General features: G+C 48.9%; 1 protein-coding gene and 1 pseudogene across 7 annotated transcripts in view; both read right to left on the bottom strand.

Annotated features, from left to right (window-relative positions):
• Positions 1 to 24,368, bottom strand: part of Hlcs (holocarboxylase synthetase) — a 172,106-nt gene that overhangs the window by 50,988 nt on the left and 96,750 nt on the right. The gene's annotated exons all lie outside the window — the stretch shown is intronic.
• LOC126513579 (MICOS complex subunit Mic10-like) lies at positions 1,469 to 10,045 on the bottom strand (annotated as a pseudogene).

A 24,368-nucleotide genomic window follows, 5' to 3' on the forward strand; every position in this document is an offset into this window, starting at 1 on the left:
GCCCTTTCTTTTCCCTTTCTTCTCTTCCTGGTCTCTATGAAGTGAGCAGCGTCCTCCACACACTGCTGCCTTTATATTCTGCCTCGCCACAGATGCGACGGGGCCGAGTGGCCGGGAACTAGAGCAGTGGTCCTCAACCTTCTCAATGCGGGGGCCTTTAATGCAGTTCCTCATGTCGTGGGGACCCCGACCATAACATCGTTTCGTTGCTACTTTGTAACTGTCACTTTGCACTGTTGTGAACTGTAATGGAAACATCTGATACGCAGGATATCTGATCCGCGACTCCTGTGAAAGTGGTCGGGGCACGCAGGCTGAGAACCGCTGAACTAGAACTCCTGAACCACCAGTCAAAACAAACCTGTCCCTTGTAGAAGCTGAAGGCTTTCGGCGTTCTGTTACCGAGATGGAAAACCAACACAAACACGAATTTCCATGAAATAACAGTCCGTGTGGGTGGGCCTGAATGAGATGGCGTGGAGGCAGCATGAGCTGGGTGCCCATGCGGCCACAGCCACTACCATGCCAAGTTACAATGTCCCTGCGTGAGGACACTAAACACATTCCCTCCTGTCCACGAACTACGTTTTTAGTATTTCTTTTTTCCTTTTCACACATGTGTGTGTGCGTGTCTGTGTATGTGTGAGTGTGCGTGTCTGTCTGTCTGAAGTACGCCTGCCTATCCACCTGCTACAGCACTGTGCGGAACAGGAAGACAACTTCGCAGAGTTATTTCTCTGCTCCCACCATCCTCCTTGCTGGGGCAGGGGTTTGTCTTCTTATTTCTGAGGTACCATGTAGACCAGGTTAGGGGGCCTGCAAGCCTCCAGGTGAATCCCTGTCTTCCTCTCCCATCTTGAGATAGAAGTTCTGGGATTACGGATTAAGTCAGCACACCTGGCTTCTTTCGGAGGGGCTCCAAGGATCCAATCAGAGGCCTTCAGGCCAGCCCTTAAATGAGTTCTCAGCTTAGACGAGCTAAGACATAAATCTATTATGTGTGTGTGTGGGGGGCACTTATACTAAAGACTTACCCTGTGTTTATCCGAAGGCCTCCTTCTAGCAATCAGTCTAGGAAGAGGGAAAAGGCAGCGACTGGGAGGGAGGGGGAGGAGTGGGGTGAGAAGTGGAGGTGAAAGGGGGAAATGAAGGTGTCCTCATTTTAGAATTCCCCTTTGCTGCTTCTCAGCCTTGCACATCACTCAGGGATCTGGTTGGATCTGGTTAGTTTAATATATGGGCACTGAGAGGTGGGGCCAGGGCTGGCCACTTCCTCTCTGAGCCCTTTTGGGCACACTGCAGGTCCAGACCCATCTGAAGCCCGGCTGGGCAAGGTGACAGAGGAGGGGATTATCTGTGGAGGAGGAAGGCAGCCAGTGAGCAAGGAAATTTAACTCCACACCGTTTTTAATTTATTTAAGAATACCTCCTTACAATTTCCAGAGAGGATGCATGCATGCACATGCACACATGCACACACGCACACATGCACACACACACACACACATGCACGCACACATGACTTGGTCTCAGACAGTGGCTGGAGCTGGAAGCCATGCTGATGGTGCTGGTACAGGGTCACTGTACTCCAAGGCTCCTGGGCATTCATGCGCACATAAGCACGGCTCTTCCCTGCAGCTGGGATGTCCTCAGCATTAATCACTGCTCTTTGACAAAATTTCCATGTAGAAGGTGCAGAGCCCGCCGGTCATGCTGGCAGTTGGAGCAGGTCATCCGAGTCCCGCACCAGAACCAAAGGCTAATGGCCACCTTACTCATTCAAGGGGGGGGGGGAGGATAATGATTCCCAACCCAGAACCAGTATCCAGCTTCACCACTCTGTCTGCCACGCATGAGGCCCACTTTCTGCTGAGGTCTTACTCTGACAAGTTCCCTACCTGCAGCTCCAGCCCTCCTCACACCCCACTCCATCCCCATCCCCTTCCCTTCCTACAACCCAAGAGTTCAGGGCTGGAGAGCACTCACTGCTGTCCTAGAGAAGCTGGGTTTGGTTCCCAGCTCCCCACATGGCAGCTCACAGTCCCAGTGTATGCACACCCTTGTCCTCTCTGGCCTTCTCGGGGCACCAGGCACACATGTGGTACACAGACATACATGCAGGCAAAATGCTCATATACATAAAAAATAAACACAATTAAAAAGAAAGGAAGTTAAGTACAAACATGCCATCTCTTCTGAGTTCCTTCTAACTTCCCACTGTGAGAAACCAGCGCACTCTTGTCAAGACAAGGGAGCTGAGCGGAAGCATACACATATACACAGAGCAGATGCACCGAGCAACTTTGGTCACATATGCTTCCCGTATTGCCGAGATCGGCGGCACGTGCAAAAATCCAGTGTGAAAGCCTCAGCCGTGCAAACAGCCCACAAAGGCATGGCATAAGCTTGCAGGACTCATCGGACGGGCGCTCCTCCCTCAGAGGCCCAGAGCTAACTGAAGTACCTGTTGGGGAAGTAGAGATGGGCAGCACCAATGGACACACACAGGCTTTCTCCAGTCAGTCGTAAATGCATGCATGTAAATTCATGCAGCCCGTTTCCAATCAGTTAAGTCTAATCAAGTAGAATAGTCCAGAAGTGACTTCCATAGCTAATTTCAGAAAACTACCATCTATCCAAATTAAAGAGAGCTACCCCCACCTCCACCCCAGTCCCCTTCCCAGGGAGGTCAGGAAGGCACACGAGCCACAATCAAGCTTGTTCCCATCGCTGGCCATACCCACAGACAAAAGCAGCAGTAAAGTCCCTTTCCTGTGGACGACTCCACCTCAGCTCCAGGAATGCAGCAGCAGCCCAGCGCTGACCTCAGCAGAGGTGCCACTGCACCCGAGGTCCTGCATCCCAGCCCAGAGCTGCGGCCGTCAGTCCTTCCTGCCGTCTGCTCTGAGAGAAACTGGCAGCTGATGACAGATGACACCCACAGCTCACAGAGGGTCTGTGCTGACGGCTGCTCAAGACCCTAACCCCAGAAGACTTAATCCTTTCTATTTATTTATTTGAGGCGTGATCTCATATACTAGAGGCTGGCTTTGATTCCCTTTTTCAAGGGTGACTTTGAACTTCTGATCCATCTGCCTTACCTCCCCACGGTTGAGTTTACGCACATGCACCACCATGCCCGGCTCGTGTGGTGCCAGGGACCAAATCCAGGGAACTATGAGCGGGCCAGGCAAGCACTCTACCAACTGAAGAGCCCTGCCCTCCCCCCAGACATCCAGTAGCAAAACCTCAGGTCCAGTTGGCAGCCCTCCCTGCCAGCGATCTCGCAGAACAGCTTTACTGGGCTACAAGACACCGTGGCAGTCTGGTGATGTCTCTGAGCAAAGAGTAAGCATTTGGTAAAGACTGAGATTACATCAGAACGCGAGGACAAAGAGCGGCTAATGGGACCTCGGCCCAGCATCTTACTTTCAAAGTGGGAAAAGCTTTCATCAGTAAGGGGTACTCGTGCACACACCGGAGGCAGATTAAAACGTGGATGCTTTGCTTTTCACTCGAATTTGGGATGGCTTTGGATTTGCCATTTGTATCTTTATTCAGTCCGGACTTAAGCAGTTTCTCCGCCTTTCCCTACAACTGAGATTTTTTCCACCAAGAGACCCTGCCTTCTCTAATTTGATTTTCTGGATCCGAGACTTTAATCTTCTGAATCGCCGCTTATCTGGTGCATCAGTGAGATCAGCCCAGCAATTGTTTGACTGTGGCTCAAGATTTAAATTTCTTCCTCAAAGGAGAATTTAAATCTCTTAATTCTCCAACACTCACCTACCCTCCATCCACTGGGCACTCTGCTCCCTCACCGGCTTCCCCAGCCAGTGCATGGGGTCTTCTTGCCTTTGACTTCACGCAATTCTTTGAATAAAAGAGGCTGGAGTTTTGTTACCAGCGAAACGAACTCTACGCTAGAGACATCCAAATCGTGTGGATTTGGTATAAGCTTCTTTCAAAAACTGCTACTCCGTTATTGGGCATGTTTATGCCTAAAAAGAAGATTCTGTGTTCTATTGTGTCCGAAGCTTTCAAAGTGCGATTGTTCAATTTGCAAACGGCAATTGGTTAACCAAGCTGAACTTAATTAGTCCGTCCATCCTACGGCCCACATCAAACCCTACTGTTTGATGTCTTCCGCGGCCCTCCAAGCCGCCTACAGCTGGCCGAGGGTCACGATGGAAAGGCAGCCGGGCTTAGGTCTGGGAACTGAAATGAGCCGTTGTGAGTGCGGCTTCTCCCCGTGTTTTCTGGGGCTGCGCCGCTCTGACCTTCTTCAAATCCATCCTCTGCGGATTAACATGTAAAGCAGCGCCGAATTAATTTCAGAAAGGGCGTATGAGATCAGCCTAGGGTCATACAAAACATCTAACTCCTAAATACACTAATGCCATTCAATGAGAAGCTGTCAATAAGGGGGGGGCAGGGAGGGGCAGCGAAGGATTTGAAGGTTGGAGCAGTCTCGGGCTGGTTAGCTCTCTGCCTACTTCTGCGGCGTGGCTAATGCATTCCTCCAGAAGCTAATCCTATTTCTAAGGACCCTCCCGCGAGGAGCACACAGGCCGTGATGAATGAGAACTAAAATGCATTAAAATTCTCAACAACTTCACCAAAAGGCACACTATTAGATTCTGAGTGTCTCTGGTAAGACGGTTCATTAAAAGGACGGGCCTTAAAGAACCCGCTTTTGTGCCCGCACTGGGGAGAGAGGGGCCCGGGTGTCACTTGTGATACCTGCAGTCAAAATATTTTTACATTAGGTTGTCCGGGTAACCACATCAGAAAGGCTGCACGATGCAGTAAGGGAAGGCCTTTGTCACGGGCTGTGCCTGGAGGATGTGCGTACCCACGGAGTTAGTCACACAATAGTGTCATTAAACCCACTTTTCAAAATCAGACATGAAAGAGCTCTTAATTTCCCTTGAAGAACTAGCAGTGAAGAATGCTTCTCTTTCCCCCCATTGTGTTTTGCTTGTACTCAATTAAGAGATAATTTGGCCATTTATCAAGATGTGGTCTTAGCTGAGCAGTCAGAGACAACTCAACACGGCTGTTTCTGTGGCCAGATCCTCAGGCATCTGGAGCACAGGGGTACAGTGGCCTGAGGGTGTTTGGGGTCCACGGCCACAGCAAGGGGGAAGGCCACACAACCCCAGACACAATCATGACACACATATCCTCAGAAACGCCAAGGTCAAAAGATTTGGGACCCTGAAACTGGGAGGGCCAGAGGGGACCCAGAAAAACAAAACTGACGTCACCCAGAAGCTGGAGGAGCTCCGGACATAAAAATCCACCCCAGGTGCCAGGCACCCCCTGGACAGTGGACTCCCTTGGGTGGAGAGGCAGGAGGGGGCACATGGTTCCCACAGATCAAGATGTACCTGCACACGTGTGAGCCACACAACATCTGAGTCCTGAGCACTGCACACCTTCTCTTGTGCTAAATATTACACAAGGAAACCTGAAATAACATCACCTTCACAACAACCTCTCCCCCTTCTTTGGTGAGTTAATCAGCCTCCTATACACAGCTTCTCAGTCTAAACTCTGAAGCCTGTGTACATGGAAATTAGGGCAAGGACCACAACAGTTTCACACGTGGTCATGCCCAACAGCATCCGGAGCATCCATGTTACAGACATTATCCCTAATCTTCATACTCCTTCAGTGGGGAGGCACCCGTGTGACAGATAAAACAGGCTCAGAGAGAGCAAGGCAGCTGTTAAAGGCCACACAGCTGAGCCACACACAGCAGAAAGAATCAAATGGAGGTCTTTTAGACTCCCAGCTACAGGCGGATCCCATGAAGAAATAGTGGGACAAAACAGACTATGACCCTAAAGGCAGAAGCAGAGAGTGGTGGTTTGCATAGGAATGGCCTGCCTAGACTCATGCATTTAAAGCTTGGCCCACAGGCAGCAGCGCTATTAGAAGGTGTGGCCTTGTTGGAGTGGGTGTGACCTTGTTGAAAGAAGTGTGTGACTGTAGGGGTGGGGGGCTTTGAGGTCTCAGATGCTCAAGCTAGGTTAGTAGGGCAGTCACCTGCTGCCTGCAGATCGAGATGTAAGATTCTCAGCTCCTTCTCCAGCACCGAGTCTGTCTGCACAGCACCAAGTTTCCTGCCATGACGATAATGGACTAACCCTCTGAAACTGTAAGCCAGCATCGTTAAATGTTTTCCTTTGTAAGTGTTACCATGGTCACTGTTTCTTCACACCAACAGAAACCTTAACTAAGACACATGGCTATGATGCTACAGCTCCCACAGGCTGCAGGATTTCTCATGCTCAAAGGGCAGGCACTTGTTAGACATTAGGAAGAGGGCTTTAGGGGGTCAGTGAAAGAGCTACCTTACCTAGGCCAGGCTGGGTGTCCTCGTGGAGCAGCAGAAGGGAGCAGGCACATGGGAAGTCCCCGACAGCTATGACTAGCACCTGACAGCCCTTCCCATCAGCAGGGGTGAAGCAGGGCAAGGGCAGAGCAGAGAAAGCAGGGGTCTGGAGGTTGGGGTGTGAAGAAGGCAGGAGGTATGTGCTCAGATGACCCCAGCACCAGTGTTGGATGTGTGTAATCATTCACTGTTACTTCCTGGACACCTCACCATTGCCTTATAAGATGCAGAAACATCTATTTAAACAAACAAACAAACAAACAACCCTTCAAGACTTCATCTGAACAGACTGGAGACTTACTGCTGAGTTCTGAGTACAATAAACACCGTGTTTGCTCAAAAGCTGATGCACTTGAAGATGAAAAGTTTAGGTCAGAGAGAAACAGACATCAGAGGACCAAAATGCATTGCTTCAAAGTGAGAATCATGATCAGAAGGGAAGGGAAGAAAGGAAGGTAAAGGACGGAAGCCAGGAGGAGGAGTATCCCTAGGACCCCTCAGATGCTCAATGAGCACATTCACTCCTGAGCACTTCAGGGTGCAGGTGACATGTGGGCGGAGGCTCAATCCCTGAGTGATGGACGGTGAGCAGATCTCACAGCATCGTCCAATCTGAAGGGGATGCTGTGCTTGGTAAACAAACTTTTTGTTGTACAGCATTTTTTTCACTGATACCATTGCAAACAGACTCCAGCTTGGTTCTTTCATGAGATGAGCCTTGTAATCGATCAGCAACACAGCCAAGGATATATAAATACAGAGAAGCTAAAGCAGACGTGGTGTACGGATGCAGGCATCTATGCAGATGCAGATGTCACAGTAAACAGATGCACGCATCAATGCAGGCACAGATGCCACAGACATGGTATACGGATGCAGGCATGGATACAGACAGGGATGCTGAAGCAGACATGTGCATGGATGTAGACATGGATGCTGAGGCAGACATGTGCATGAATGGAGACATAGATGCTGAGGCAGACATGGTGTATGGTGCAGACATGGATGCTGAGACAGACATGTGCATGGATGGAGAGAACCGACTTTCACAAGTTCTCCTCTGCTCTATACATGTATGCCATGGCGTGTACACACATGTATACACAGGTACACGTGCACACACACACACAAACTAAATAAATTTAATAAAATTATAAAAAACAGATGGTTATTTTTAAGAAGCAACAAATACAACATTTAATTCAAAGTTCAATAAAAAGAAATACCATGAATATAGAAGCAATCATATCACATGCTGGAATTACGTGCTCTGCTGACTCGGACAGCACACACAGATTTCGTTGGCCTGTATGTCAGATCTCCCTCAACCACACACACGTTTCCAAAGCACTGCAATATACACAAGGACCAACAGCTTTGTAAAAATGTAAGAGTCTCCCCGACACACATAGAGTCCTCATCCCAATTTCAGGAGGATTAGTACTGATGAAACGGAAACAACCAAGTGTTGCGGGAGCTCCTTCCTCTCCTTCAGCCAATAGCCACTGAGAGAAAAGCAGTCCTGCTCGTCTCCTCACTACAACCAAGCTGACGTCTATCAAGCTGCGTTTTCTTCCAAGCTGGGTAAGGCCAGAGTGGACAGGTAAACAGCTGCCGAGTCGATGGCTGGTCTAGGAGCTGGCATCGTGTTAGTGTGGGATAGCTTGTGGTTGTCCTCACCACATTGTGTTTCTCTGTGCTCAGGCCTCCCTTCTCTCACCCCATTAACTGTGACAGCTCTTTAGGGCACACAAAGGGATTGGTTCCATGGGGACTGGAGACACTAACTTGTGACCCCCCCTTCAAGGACTCCAGAGAGTCAGGAATCCTCCCATGTTTCTATATGCAAGCATGAATCTAGGCCACAGGTAGCCTGGAAGCAGTCAGCTCAACAGTTTCAAACGCGTGGCTGGTGTGTGCAGGCTGTCTGCTGTGTTCCACTTCTACCTGGGCTGGAGGGATGCGAGCGTGTGCAAGCACAAAAGTGCTCCAGGGTTAGATGTGTGCTACTTTACTCTGCGAGTCCACTACCCTCTGAGGAGCGGAGCCTGAGTCATCCGTGTCAATTACACACGGTTGGGTTTCATGTCTACATCACCTAAAGAAGTAGCTCCCTGTTCTCAAGCCACGTAGACCAGAACTATTTAGCTGGTTCCTCCCTCCCATCCTAGGAGGAAGAAACTAAGGTGTTATGCAGACAGATTCTCTAACTATCTAGCCACATGGCATCAGGACAAAGCAAGAGAAGGGATGATAATGGATGATCGCAGAGGGGTCCCTCCCCCACGTGCATTTTCACATGCTGTGGTTTCAGTGGTTCAATGAAATTACATGGAAAATTCTGGGGATAAATACGTCATAAATTTTAAATGTTCTGAGTAGCACAGCTGGATGCTCAGCTACCGTCCACCCTACCTGGGATGTGACCTTTCCCTTCATCCGATGTATCAACAATGTATCATCCGATGTATACGCTACCCTCTTCTCACTAGTCAGTCTGTGATAACTGTAACTGTACTTTTACTGATGTCCTCCAGACATGAGAATATTGGTACAGGCAGTTTGAATGCACCAAAGAGAAGCTATAGAGGGTTTCCTATAAAGTGTGTTATAGGCATATATGTATGGGGGGAAATGTACACATGTGTTGGGTTTGTTGCAATCCCTATGTAGTTTTCTTCTGGGGGTATGCACACATAGAGACACTTACTTTCCCTAACCATGAGAGAAATGCAAATCAAACATTTCCCCTGCTATCCACACCACTGGAAATAAGGCATCCAAGCACACACACACACACTGCACTGACTAGTGCTTCGCGCGACTGCACCCTTTGGGAAAGCGGTCTGGGGATGACCTATTCCTGGCCATTAGCATGTTTATGGTCACTCCTGGTGAGCTGTTACTTGAGTTTACTGCAATGTTTTCTTCTTTTTATTTCTTATTTTTTGAAAGGAGGAGAGACACAGGCATGAACACGTTGAGGGTCACATCAGAGTCACAGGAATTTGGAAGAGACAACTGCAAAGACTACAATGCAGCAATCTATAGGTGAGTCTGGCAGCTGTGCACACCACAGCAGGCCCCGGCTGGGAGCCTAGACTGGACGTCGCTTTCACACAAGTTTACTCTAGGAACTTCTGAGCTGGTCACCACTAGGGCCGTTGTCATGCTAGGTGGTCCTAAGGAGTGATCTAGGCGATGGCTCAGCCTCGTACCCACCCTTTTGGTCAAGGTGTGCCTAGTGGACTCTTTTCTCGGGTGTGTCGATGCAATGCCAGATGGATCTTTGGCAAGGTCTCATTGTTCAAGCTGGACAAGCAGAAAGATACACAGGAGGTGCAGGCAGGTGCACCTGCTAGCAGCGGCCATCTGACCAGCTGTGAGATGGGCACAAGCAGAGCCCAGCTCTCCTGCACTGCAGCTTCCTCCTAGGAGAATGTGTGTCAACACTGAAGCCCGTCTCTAGCATAAACATGAAAAGGAAGTTCATGACGTTTTCTTATGGCTGAGACAAAATACCTGACAACTGCCATTCATACAGTCTGCCATGGCGAGCCATGTGCGCTGGTGACCGCCATTCATACAGTCTGCCATGGCGAGCCATGTGCGCTGGTGACCGCCATTCATACAGTCTGCCATGGCGAGCTGTTGAGGTGGCTGGTCACCCTTCCCGGGAGGCAGAGAGAACAAACGCCAATGTTTCATCCACTGCATCGTTTTTATTCACTGGGGGACACCAACCAAGTCCAGAGTGGGTCTTCTCTCCTCAATTAAGCCTCTCTGCATACACGCAGACACACACAGACACGTGCACATGCACAGACACACGCATGCACACAGAGAAACATGCAGACATACACGCACACACACAGACACACGCACGCACACTGCTCTATGTGATTTGTAGAGATGCTTTGTTCATCTTCCTTGTAAGCTAGCCTTCCTGTTTCAACTTCAATACAGGAGGTAGATTTGATCCTGCCACGCCCGTTCAGGACCCTACTGGGAAACCTTTCCCAGGCCAAGGGCCCTATTCGGCCTCAAGCAGGATTAGCCCACTGGAGGGCCATGGATCCTGACTGCACCTCTGGTATTTGATACCACATCTGCGGTGCAGTGGCCTCTAAACTGCGGCTTCTGGACAGCAGATAACAAGTCAGGGCTGTCTGGAGGATAAAAGATGCTGCGTAAATCCAGTCAGAACTGGAACCCTCACATCTGCCAGCCACTGGCTGAAGGGCAGCAGCGGATGGGGTGGCAGGGGAGGGTGGGGTAAGGGGAGGCAAAGTGAGGGCACCACTCTCCAAACTAGAGGAGAAACATCTGGAGATGGAGGGAACTTTCCACTTAGTGCCAGGAGTAGGAGTCCTATGTCGGGGGGGGGGGGGGGGGGGGGGGGGGGGGGGGGGGGGGGGGGGGGGGAGGAAGGAGGAGGAAGAGGAAGAAGAGGAGGAGGAAGAAGAAGAAGAAAAGAAGAAGAACGAGAGAATTGCACCAGCTTCACCCTGGACCAGCTTTAACGGAAGAGCAGCAATAACGAGACGCCTACCAACCCCACAGTCTCGCACTGACCTGCATGCTCTGTGAGCTGGTTCTTCACTAACCTACGTGAATTTTAGTGTTCTTTCCAGGAAGGATCTAAAGTGGCCTTTTAGGCATTTCGTGAGGGAGCCATTCACTCTCTTCCTCCTGTTCCCGATCATTCTCTTTCTCACAGGCCTAGCGAGGACCCTCCACAGCAGGAAAAGCTTCTCTGAGGGTCACAAGGCTCGTTAGGGTCTCTTCCTAATTATCTCCTCTGCTTTCCATTACCCTGCGCTAGCAACTTTTCTCTTTTTCTAAATATACCAAAGATCTATGCCAAACAACAATTTTAACTTTTAAGAGACAAATAAATCGATCCTAACCCAAGTTCATTAAGCATCCAGAATAAAAACAATTGGCTCAAATGTAACCGGAAGAGGTCTGTACGTAAGCAAGCCTGACTCCGAGGAGGGGAGGCAGGCACTGCCGCCTGGCTGCTGATGAGGACTTTGCCTTCAAGGTGGCCACGATGACGCCAGTAAGATGAAGATGGGGGCAGAGCATGAGGGAGGACGTTGCTGCGCAAGAGATGAAAGGAGGGAGATTGGCGTCTGTGAGGCAAGAAGCTGCACAGGAAGCGATAGATCTCTGGTGCCCATGGGAGAGGGCTCTCAAAACACAGCAAGGGCTTGGATGTGGTCCAGCGTCCATGGACTATCTCCGTGGCGCCTGGCAGAGAAAGCTTATCAGGAGATGGGCTGGGGATGAAAGCGAGGGTTCCGGAGGTACGGGGAAGCAGCGGGGGCTATTCTGGAGATGGACAGGGAGGCAGAAGAGGGGCTAGAAGAAGAAAAGGCAGGACTTACTGGTCGGTGATGTGGAGAAAGACAGGACGGCCGAATGCAGCTACCCACAACACACCCACCCATCCCATCTGTCCTCTGAGACTCAGCCAAAGCCAGTTCCTGTTGGATGCTTTTGCTGACCCCTGGAACAGATGGGGGACTGGTACCCCAGGGCCTCCTGCCTTCCTTGAGGGGTACTTTCCTGTCCTTCAGAGACTGCACGAACACACAGTGGCTCTCCCAGACGCTCTGCAGGCTCTGGAAGCACATTCCTGTGAGACTTGAAGGTCCCCTTCAGCTGTTTACATCTAGTCCCCGGCATGGCGGAAAAACTAGAGTTCCCAGAGCTGTGCGTAGCTGCAGCCACAGTGGAACATGTTTCACGGTTGCAGCTGCATGGGAAGCTCTCGAGTTCCGCAGCTCCAGTGGGGACATCTCCTTCCTCAGCAGTGGCCACTTCCAAGGCTGTGACCCAGGAGTTCTTCCTGGAGCCAGCACGGAGTCAGCCCCTCATGGCCTGACCCTGACCTCCCAAGTCTCTCAATTATCTGCACTGAACCACATTCTGCGGGGACTGTCCTAACTCCTGGGCTAAGGGGGTCTATCTGAGCTGACCCCCAACTCACAACAAATAGCAATGTTCTCTAAATACAGCGTCTTCTAGAATGGCCGCATCCAAACGATTCATGCCCTGCACCAGCTCACTAACCATGAGTGAGCTATAAAACAGCGCTGCCCCCAGTTCACCAGTGAGACAGCTTGCCTGCACCCGATGAGTGTTAGCAACAGAAGTGGGTTTGCCACACGGCCTCTTAGTAAGCTTGGAGAAATCACTCAGGAAAGACCCAGAGGATTCCAGGGTTGGAATAAGGATGGCCTGAGCATAGACAAACACAATAAAGGAGACCAGGAAGAGTTGGATGTGGGATACAAAGTGCTAAAACAGGCCAGCGTGAGGGAAGGTGACAACAGGATGGCAGGGCCAGGGGACCTACGAGACACAAGAGCATGAAGGAAGATGCTAGATAAATGGATGGGAAGGCCCCGACCCTGGTAACTGGGTTGGAGTGAGGGCTGGCATGGCAGAACCACCCTCCTCGAGCAGTTCCTGGTGACCTGATTGGTTCTCATCGTTTTATAAAAACCTCAGTCTGTAGCATCCCCTGCCTCCATTCCACGTCCTAGGAACTAGATGAAGGCTATTCAGCTTTTCAGTGTATGTGGAGCAGGCAGAGGGTGTCTAGATCCATCGTTCAGAAAGGATCAGGTGAAAGGAGGGATCACCACAGGACATAGGGACAACAGGCAGACACTGGATGCAGGAGTGAATGTCTAAAGATGGCACATCCGTAGCTCTGATGGTCAGGACTCGCACACAGAGCTTAAGCAGTGAGTGACTGAACGCACAAATGGACGAGTTCTTCCCTAGACAGTTAACACTCTGGAAGTGCGGTTAACACTTTGGAAGTGCGACAGAAAGAGCCAACAAAATCCTGCTTCCCCCTCCCTTCTTCCTTTTTGCCCCAAAGGTTAACAGCAGATTCAGCAGGTTTTTTCCCCCGAGGGTAATAGATAATATGATGCCAAAAACAATTCACATTAGAAGAGGCCCTTCTATCCGTGGGGTTAATTTTTTAAGTGGATAAGCAATTAAAGATGCCAAGTAGATTAAAATTGATCCTGAGCATAAAAGTTGTGATCAATAACAAAAGACCATCTGCAAATTTGATTGCATAAATCCCTTTTCCTCAGGCCCACCATAAGCATAATCTCCAGGATCACGCCTTTCACCTCCCTGAGAAAGGGAAATGCAATAAAGGTCGCAGCCTTCAAAAAACTCGGGACCACCCTTAGGAGACACATGTGCCATGATCAGCGTAAGCTGTTCATCAAGGAAAACTCTGTGATACTTAGAGAAACATGGAACATGAGGGGAAGTACTCTAAAAATGTAACTTGTTTCATTCAGCTGGTTCCATGCCCCTCCCTGGTTTTCACGGCCTGGCAACTTTACATAGTATCCTTCAGCTTCTTCCTGAGGGCAAGGCTCAGGCGTCATCCATCCCCTCTCCTCCACCTCCATCCTCTTCCTCTTTCTGCTGGGGGGGGGGGGAGGCATCCTGCGGTGCTCCCAGTCCTCGGGAACTCCAGGTGGTACGCCACTGTTCTGTTTCTAGACAGTCTCGCCGCTTTGGTCCCGGGAGACGCACACTCAGGTTCAACTTTTGCTACACTTTGCCTGCCATGTCACACTGCTCAGCTGCCACTGCCATGTTGTTAGTGATTTGTCTGTACACACATTCTAAAAGTTGGAATATAAAGTCGGACAGTGGCAGCACACACTTTTAATCCCCTTCTGTGCCCTTCTGTTCCCTGAGGGCACATCTAACCTAGCTTTTAGGCTCCATCAGATTCTGAAGCCCTGAGCCTGAAAGGCTATGCAGGAAAGCCCACCTAGGTGGGTCACTGATGCTGGACACAGACCATCATCTGAGGGCCCAGGGAAGGCTTGACCAGAGTCCTTCTAGCTTTTATGTACTTAAAGTTATGGTTCAGTAAAAACACAAAAAAACAAAGCAACAACACCAAAACGGGACTGACACGCCTGATCACAAGAATGGGGACAGAAAGGACGCATAACTCAAGGACCAAGTTAGCTGGCTCCTTGCCTGAGTCCTAGCTGGGAGAATATCACACTTCAGAACCTGGATACTGATATCTAATCCACGGCTGTGAAGACTTTCTCTCTAAACACGGTCATTCCATGGACTGAGTGGGTGTGAAATGAGACGAGAAAGCCCCTTACGGCTCCAGCTCCTCACGTCAGTCACAGCCGGTGGGGACCCCATGGCCACAGAAGATTACGGTTCTGGTTCTCTGTCTACTACAGTATGCGTGGGGAGGCTAAGTGACTTGTCCAAACATGTGGTCACATGGCAGCCACCGATCTGCCAAGGAAGGCCAGCCATAGCTCACTGTCTCTTTTAAGATGTGATTGGGCGGTGGTGGTGCAGACCTTTAATCCCAGCACTCGGGAGGCAGAGGTACACTGACCTCTGTGAGCTCAAGGCCAGCCTGTCCACAGAGTGAGTTCTAGGACAGCCAGGGGTGCACACAGAGGAAACTCTATCTTGATAAACCCCCCCTAGGAGTCACCTGACTTGCAGCAACCACCTTCACTACTCCTGCGCACACCTAGTACACTGCTGTCTTACCCTGACATATGAATCTGCCCGCGGGCAGGCGTGTGTCTGAATGCTCACCCGCAGTTTGCCTGGTACAGAGTTTCCAAAGCATCCCTGAGTGGATGCCCTGGGTTGCAAGGTTGTTCTGGAAGGCAGCCTGCTCCCTGCACGTGACTCGCCCCCGCACCCGGCAAAGCAACAGCCACTTCCCCACCGTGACGGCAGTGGCTGGGAAGAGGCTACTTTAAGGCGGCACTGTCCTCTCGCCTTGCCCGCAGGTACGGGGAAATCCTGGCAGCGGGGGACAAGGCAGGATCTCCTGCAGCTGGAACCGGGCCAAAAATGTGTGGCAAATGGCAATGAGGGGGGTGGCCACATCCTAGTGCGGCACCTGACCTGCCTGGTATAGAAGGCTTTATAAGGTGGGGCCTCTGAGCACTGGAGCCAGCTCTGTGCTAGTCTTTGTAATCGGGCTCCTTCAAGGAGCCTCGACAAAGGGGCAGCTCAAGATCCCAAGTACACAGTGTCTCCTAAGCTCTCACATTTAAAAATGCAGTACAAAAAAAAATTACATCTTGACCATGTGCATGCCAAGAACAACTAATAAAATAGAGTGACGGTCTGGCTAAGCTAGAAATCCCTGCCCCCAAGAACCAAGCAGGCAGGCGCAGATGTCTAGCTAGTGGCATAGCTCTGTAACGTCAGGCTCACAAAGTCGTCGGCAAGAATGTGAAGAGTATACCCTTGCCAGGAAGGTTGGACAATATAAGAACAAAATGATACACAGAGGTCCAAGACAAAGAGCTGAGTACTAACTTTTATCAGGGTGTGATTTTGGACACACGGGCAGGATGACTACAGTCATGAATGTCAACTCAAACAAGGGCAGCCCCCCCTCAGCTTGGTGGGCTTGGAGCAGCAATGGCAGCCCCCCCTCAGCTTGGTGGGCTTGGAGCAGCAATGGCAGCCCCCCCTCAGCTTGGTGGGCGTGGAGCAGCCAGAGCAACTCTTAGGCACCCAGGAATGGCAACACTGAGCTGAGACCTACAGCTTCCTAAGCGGCTGCTGTCTCCAGTTCTTTCTTCCCCTTTCCCAAATAACAGGAATCCGGGCTAATTTTAAAGTTGGAAAACATTTAGGAAGCACTGTTCAGCCATTTTGTTTCAGTTTTGGCAACCCTGGAGAGAGATCTGACTTTGAAAAAGAAAAGCAAGGACGAAGAGACTAGATCCCCACTTAGAGCCACGGCAAGCTCAGCCCTGCCACACAGGAATCTTTGACTGTGGCTCCAGAGCAGTGAGGGAACTGTGACTGTACAGGACAGTCCCAAGAAACACAGACAACAGATGTCCCCCTCTCGGCTCCGGGCAGCAAAGGCACGCCACTCCTGCGGCTTCAGGGACCATGCTCCCAGGTCAGCAGAACTAAACATGGGTCTCGTGCCAACATCAAATCGGGCTCAGCAGGATGTCAGTGCTCTCGGCCCGAGACTGCAGGCGCAAGAGGTCACAGACAGCACCACCACGCCTGCTTCTTAGTGTGCCGGTCCTTCTGCTCCCCTGACAGCAGGCCGGAGGACACATGGCTCCAAATTCATCATTTGGAGAAAACCACTTTTCTTTTTATGTACAAACACAAAGACTTTGGTTTCATTATGGGGTGTGAACCCCAGAAGAAGATGGAACACACAGGTAGCAGCCCAGGAAACCAGACGGTGGCTGGAGCCCTAACAGAGGGCTGGATGTACACAGCCATCAAACACCAAAGCCAGCTCTTGAAGTACAGCCCAGGAAAGAACAGCCACGGCAGAGACTGAACTGAACATCGACGAAATCCCACTCAGATAGTGTCAGTTCAAGGGCTAAACTGTACACATGTGTTATGTCTTCAGACAGATGGACACTCCAAGCCGCGAGCAGTCCGCAGTAACACGCATGTTTTTCACCCCGCAACATTAACAAGTCGAACCCGAGAGAACGGCACAGCACAGCCTGTTATTTCGGAGGACAAGCTATAAAGTAAACACTCATTTCTCTGGGTGTCAGGCTGCTAGATCATGAGGTACACTTGTGACTTGTGACCGCGATTCTGGAAGCGCTTGCCAAAGGGCGGGAGGCACACAGACACAAACTTTGATTTTTAAGAAGACTGTGACTCACAGGAAACAGTGAGGGTTCATCGTAACTAGCTCATCATCAGAATAAGTGAGTGTGGTTTTACCTGAGAAATTCATAACAGCTCACCAAGTTTTTATCCCAGAATTTCATTGCTAACTTTTATAGAGATCTCTATATTAACTAATGTTTATACTTAAAGGCAAAACTTTTAGCCCCAATGCTAAAACAACTTCTTAATAGAAAAGGTGAGTAGCTATTTTAAAACAATTAATATACTTCATAATTGAGGAATATTGCTCCATAAACAGGGCTGGGAATTTGAGAACACCCTCAGAGAAAAACTACGGAAGTATCTAAGTAAAGATTCATTTGAAGAAGTCCTAGGCGCTTCCCTTTCAAGTACTTAAACTGCTTATACAGAAATTAGGCTCAAATAATAAACATCTCCGCTGGGTCCTGACAGGAATTGTGTGTAAACATTCGGGCCCCAGCTGGGGGCGCTGTTAGGGGAAGTGTTTGCTGGTATCTCTGGGGTGACTCCAGCCTCACTTCCTGCCCCCTTAAACTAAAATTGCTTTTGGGGTAAATTTGTAATCCCCATTAGAAAAATATTAGGAATTTGATTTTTTTTTAATAGAGGGATAGAAACATACAAAAAGGAACTGGGGTGAATAAATTCTACAAATTATCTCCCAATGCAAATTATCTCCCAATTTACAATTTTAAATAACATTAACTTACATTCTAAGATAACAGGGCCTCACTACCTAGCCCTCGCAGGTCTGGAACTCACTCTGTAGACCAGGCAGGCCTCAGATTCAAAGATATTTGCCTGCCTCTGCCTCCTGAGTGCTGAGATTAAAAGTGTCCATCACCATGACAGGGCTTGAAATTTTTTAAGTAAACATAGCCTACAGAGATCTCCTGGGTAGACTGGGGGTTGAGCGAGGATGGGAACGTGAGGGATTGGAGGAGGTGGATAAAGGAGGAGAATAATGCAAGAGGTGTCTTGATGGGGGTCATCTGGGGGCCATGTAGAAACCCGGTGCAAGGGAAACTCCCAGGAGTCTACAAGGTGGAACCCAGCTAAGGCCTGAACTGTCCATCTCCTGTGACCAGAATGGTGACTACCCCAGGTGTTATCAGAGAGCCTTCATCCAGTGACTGATGGAAACAGATGTGGAGATCCACAGCCAAGCACTGGGCCAAGACCAGGGAAGAGAGGGAGGAAGGATTGTATGAGCCCAGGTGGGGGGGGGGGGGCTAGGAGGTTGGGGGGATGAGGAGGTGAGTTTCAGAGTCATCACAAGGGAACCCACAGAAACAACTAACCTGGGTTCATAGGAGCTCACAGACTCTGGACCGACAGCTAGGGCACCTGCATAGGACCAACCTGGGCTCTGTCCATATGTGTGAGTTGTATCACTTCACCTACTTGTGGAGGAAGCAGGGCCTGACCATAATGTCTTGGCTGGCTTCCAGAAACCTATACGTCATACTGAGTTGCCTTGCTCAGCCTTACTTAATACAACAGGAGACACTCAGTCCTCCCTCAACTTGATATGCCATGCTTTGTTTATACCCATGGGAGGCCTGCCCTTTTCTGAACAGAAACAGAGGAGAAATGGATTGGAAGGAGGCAGGGGGTGGGGAATTAATAATAAAAAAAAACAAAACAAAACAACACTGTCAGTCAATAATGTCCCTGACATTGCTGACATGGTGGTGCGCATAGATGTTGTCTGGTAATGCTCCTGACGTGGGATTCCCCTCTGTATGCTGTGAATACCATTGGTTAATAAAGAAACTGGTTTGTCCTGATAGGGCAGAGTAGAGCTAGGTGGGGGAAAACTAAACTGAATGCCGGGCGAAAGAGGCGGAGTAGGGAGAAGCCATGTAGCCCCTCCGGAGACAGACACAGTAAGCCACAGCCACGTGGCGATACACAGATTAATGGAGATGGGTTAATTTAAGATATGAATTACCCAGAAAGATGCTTAAACTATTGGCCAAACAGTATTGCAAATAATATAGTTTCTGTGTGATTATTTCGGGGCTGAGCAGCTGGAAACAAACAAGCAACTCAGAAAAAGCACAGGCTGTATCCAAGGCTTTGCCCTGTGCACCCGACAATTTTCACCATAGCTGGGGATTCTGCACCATGAAGAATACCTAGCATGGGTGTTTTTCTTCTCTTTTCTGTACTGGCTGGCAGGCCGTTCTGTCTAAGAAAACACAATGCATGATGTATTCAAATAAAAGTGAGAATGAGGGTGGACTTTAATCCCTCAGAGAGAAATCCAATCGACTGGACCCATAAGAAAAGATGTAGTCACTAGGTGCTCCCTAATTACAGCTGCTTTGGTGGGCAGCGTGCTGGCGAAGCAGATGTGGGAGACCATTAAAGCTGGGCTTCAACATCTGTTTACAATTTCAAGGCAATTGTAAATACAGCCGAGAAGGTCAATTGGGCCAATTAAGGCCGGTGTGCAAACCCACCACTGTGGATTTCTCTCCTAGCTTACACAGACTTGACTCTTTCTGTTTCTGTTTTCTACAATCACATGCAAAAAAAATAAATAAATAACACAGGAAATGAGCTTAATAACAACTTTTGTCCATTTCGATAGTGACTTAAAAAAAAAACAGCAGCAAACTCTGTGTTCAGTCGTAAATGTATACTCTGGGCTTCGCGAAACCCATGTTCCCTCCTCACACCAACGCTGCCTCTCTGCTCCATTCCAGGGGGCCGATATGAGTCAGACCAGAGAGGCAAGGAACGAGCACAGATACTTTCTTTCATTCGGAATCAGAAAAGCCAGAGCCATGACACAACTCCACGATGCTCTCAGACAACCCTGGGAACATTTCTGCTTCTCTCAGTGTCTTCGAGACAAAACTGGAACAACCTTCCAGAACATTGTAAGTCAGTGGTACAAAGACCAACACTGTTATCCACTTGTTCATGGTAGAATGAGACCCGGACAGTCGGGGAGAGGAGGACAAGGTGTCCACAGCATGACAAGGCCGTTTGGGTAAAGTGACAGCTGAGTTGTTACCGGTTGGTAGAGGGGCGTTTATAACGGGTAAGGAATAAGCGAATCTACTTCTCTTTGAAGTCACAATGATGGCCACTAAGGTACATTTTGCACTGTTTTTAGTAGCCCAGGCCTATACATTTCTCTCTTTATGGAGAAGGGGAAAGGATGGCTGGGCAGACTTGGACTCAGGTTCTGCATCTTCTGGTCAAGGGGCCGCAAAGCCTGTTTGCTCACTCCTGTGAAACGAGAGTGGTTCCACACAGTAGGGACTCCATAAATGCCAGCTTCTCAGGGTTGAGAGACATTAGACACTTAATAAATGCTGGCTTCCTCTGTCCTCTTCTGAGATCTTCAGGCCTTCATCAAGACACCATCCCAGGGTCTGGACCAGTAGCTCCAATCGTGGTGGGGGTTCTTATGAAGGCTGCTGGGGAAGGTCTGTCCAGGCCGTGGTGATGCTGCTGCTAGTCACTATTACCTGCTTTGGTTTTGGTTAAGCAGAAAATGTAGCTAACGAAAGCATGATGTTAGGTCCAAGAGGAAGCCTCTAGGGAGGGTGCGGGGAGACGCAGTGTGAAGAGTAACACGAATGCTGAGGGAAGTCAGTACAGCCCTAAGGAATCCACGCTGAGAAAGAACTTTTTTTTTTTTTTTTTTTTTGCTTATGTCTTCTTTGTACCCTTCAGCCTTGAGGCTCACTCCCTCAGGTCTGCGCTCAAATAAAGAGCCCCCTGTCTAAACAACTGCTAAATCTGAGAGCAAACAGCTCAACTCCGTGTGGTTCTTCAGCGACACTCCTGTCAATAAACCGCGTCTCAGCTTGACTGTCCCAACAATGCCAGACTGAACAACACCCCTTCAGCCTTCCAGCGTGGGGGGGGGGGATCTGCCAAGGGCCATTCCAAGGACAGCTCCCGCAAGGTTTGTCGCCTTTTCAGAAACACAAAAGTCTAACTCACTTTGCCGGTTGTTCCAGTTATTCAGCTTATACTAATTTAAAAACCTCCTGTTTTACATACAGTGGTGTTTGGAACACCTCTACCACCACGGTATAAAATGGTAAAAAGATCACGAGAAAGAAGAGGTCTTCTGTCCTTCCCTCACTCCCCTTCCCTCCCTGAGAGAGTCCTGGCAAACTTTCATTTATTTAAATGCACAGATAGACCTTTTTAATTACAAAACTTGGACAATGCTGTGTGTATTATTTTTGAATGTTTTATGATCTGTAAGAGCTATGTAATAGATCAGACAGATGTATGATTATTGTACACAGATGGCATTTGTCTGTATCATAAATCATGGAGTATCAAAGATCCACACATACATGTGGCGGTACTTACTCCATCTTCCTCAGGTTAAATTCCTAAGAACTGAGTTGCTGGGCTCAACTGTACATATGTCAAGGTATCTGATACACAAGGTATGCCAAGGAGACTCTATTGCATCTGCACCTACAAGTACAAGGGCATCCTTAGCCTTGTACTTCTGCTCAAATAATTTGTGTGCAGTGGAGCATGGGGTGTGTACTTGCCGGTGAGGGTACATGTGGAGGCTCTCCACACCACTCTTTCTTTCTTCAGACAGGGTCCCCCACTGAAGCCAGAACTTGCGTGGAGGCTCTCCACACCACTCTTTCTTTCTTCAGACAGGGTCCCCCACTGAAGCCAGAACTTGCTGTCTCTGTGTGTCCACCTGCAGATGCGCTACCATGACCAGCTCCTTACGTGGAGGTCTGAGATCTGAACCTACGTCCTTATGCTTACAAAACAAGTACTCTACCTGCGCCATCCCTCTAATCCCAAACAGCTTTGTAATCTCCACTAGCCTAGCGTACAAAATTATTTCATTTCCACTCCTATTAATAATGACATTTGGATCTTTCTCACATTTGTGCTGGTCACCTGATGTCTTTCAGAAGCCGATGGCTCATTTCCTCCCCCAATTGTGAAATTATTTAGTATAATAAAGATATTAACTCTTTGATGACAGTGTTCCACAAACTTTCTCCTGCCCTAGCCGCTTGAACGTTGGTAGTAGGAGTTGATACTCGAGTCTTACTGTTAGGCACAGCCCATCAGCATCTTCAGCCATGCTTTAGAGACCTTTCATTTCCATGAGTAGACAATCCTTCACACTGTGCTGATGGTATTCTCCTGATTTGGTTTCCTATGGATATACCTCTTTTTATTGTTTGAGAATTTCATGCATGTATAGTAAGTATTTTGGTCAAGCCCACCCCACTCCCTCTCCTCCTTCCCCCCCAATCACATTTCCTCCCAAATTCATTTTAATTGCAGTGATCGAGAGGGCAAAACAGAGTTGAGGAAAGAAAACAGAAACCCCAAAGGAGGGAGAAAAGGTGGGGAGGCTTCTAAAGATAACATTTGGCAGACACGGGCTAAATGCAGGTCTAATTTGCTTCTTAGTTAATGAAGGAGAAAATGGAGATTCTGAAGAAAAGGCCCATTCTAGAAGTGCAATAATGAAACCCCATGGACGATAATAACAACATTCTTGTTATACACGGAAACCCGACCCTAAAATAATAAGGGGTATATTGATACAGCAGCACTGCGAATAAATCCCAGCTAAGTGACATTATTCCAACAGTGACCCAGAAAGTGCTGAACCCACGTCGTCTGCTACCTGCCCCAGGTGTGGAGCAAACAAATCCACTAAGAGAGCCCAGGCATGCGGGAGTGCATATATGCGGAAGAGTGTTCAGTGTGCAGTCAGTTAATCAACTATGATGTGCTACGGGACGTGGATGCTTGCAGAGAGCGCAGGCACAAACAGATATGCATAGAATACGCATAAGCTTTGCTTCTGTCAAAACCTAAAAAAATGTCAACCTTGGCCATTAAACGTAATCATAATCTCATTAGAGATGAATGGCGGCCACCGCTGTGCCAACCCATGTTCCTCTCAAATGCGGAAGGAAAGGAGCCTCAAGAGTGTCTGGCTGGAAGGAGGCTGAGGAGGGTGGGGAGGGTAAACCCTACTCGGTATGATAAAGCTGTCTGGAACAGAAGGACGAGGTAGAGGTGGCCAGGGCAGAACCCAGTGTCCAGCACCACCACCCTCCTGCCTTCCTGATTGTGTGTGTGTGCGTGTGATCCTGGCTCAGTGCAGGTTCTGTCTCTGACTTGTTCCCCTGATGCGTGTTGGCACTGCAAGCTTCCCTACCCTCACCCCTTCTCTTAAAATGTGAACATGTCTCTGTGTGTGCGTGCCTGGATGTGTGCAAGTGTGCATCTGAGTGTATGTCTGGAGGTACATGTGCATGTCTTTATGTGTGTACATCAGTATGTGTGCACATGTCTGTGTGCCTGTAGGTGCATGTGCATGCCCCTGTGTGTGTATATCTGTGTGTGGCTGTGCAAGTATGTTGAAATAGGAGCGGTGGGGCTGCGTCCCCAGCACCCTGGCCGCCTGCTAGCTTATGCCCGAAATAACAGCACACAAACTGTATTCATTTAAACACTGCTTGGCCCATTTCTATCTAGCCTCTTCTAGGCTAATTCTAACATATTAATTTAGCCCATTTCTTATCATCTATGTAGCACCACTAGGTGCGCTTACTGGGAAGATTCTAGCCTACGTCCATCCTGGGTCGGAGCTTCATCGCATATGCCTGGGAGAGGGGAGCATGGCGCCTCTGCTCCAGAGAGCAGAGCTGTGGAGTCTGAGCTCACTTCCTCTTCCTCCCAGCATCCTATTCTGTTTACTCCTCCCACCTAGGTTTTAACCTATCAGGGCCAAGGAGTTTCTTTATTGCTTAACCAATGAAATCAACAGATTGATATATGACACTCCCACATCACTTCCCCTTTTTCTGTTTAAAGGAAAAAAGAAGGCTTTAACATTAACAAAGCAAAATTACATATAACAAAACAGTTATCAAGTAAAATTACAATAATCTTTATCATAACTAAGGAAAACTATAACTAACTATTCTTTAACTCCATCAAAGACTCCAGAAAGATATAATATTACCTAAGCAAACAAGAAATCCAAAACTCTAGAAATGACAGAGACATCTCGCTGCCTGTACAGTCACCCAAAGTTCCTCTGTACCGTTGGGGCATCCATCTTCGGCCTACAGGCCCATAGTTTCCAGCAGACATTTTCATGAAGCAGGAAATTTCAAAGGCAGTTCAGTCACTATCTGTTGTGTCCTGCAGAATGTCTTGCAGACTCCTTCATGAATCAGGAACCCCGAAAGATCATCTCACCTTTAGGCAAGTTCAG

The sequence above is a fragment of the Alexandromys fortis genome, unplaced genomic scaffold (assembly GCF_014885135.2).
Source record: "Alexandromys fortis isolate MF-2015 unplaced genomic scaffold, M_Fortis_MF-2015_v1.1 scaffold_128, whole genome shotgun sequence".
Lineage (NCBI taxonomy): Eukaryota > Metazoa > Chordata > Mammalia > Rodentia > Cricetidae > Alexandromys > Alexandromys fortis.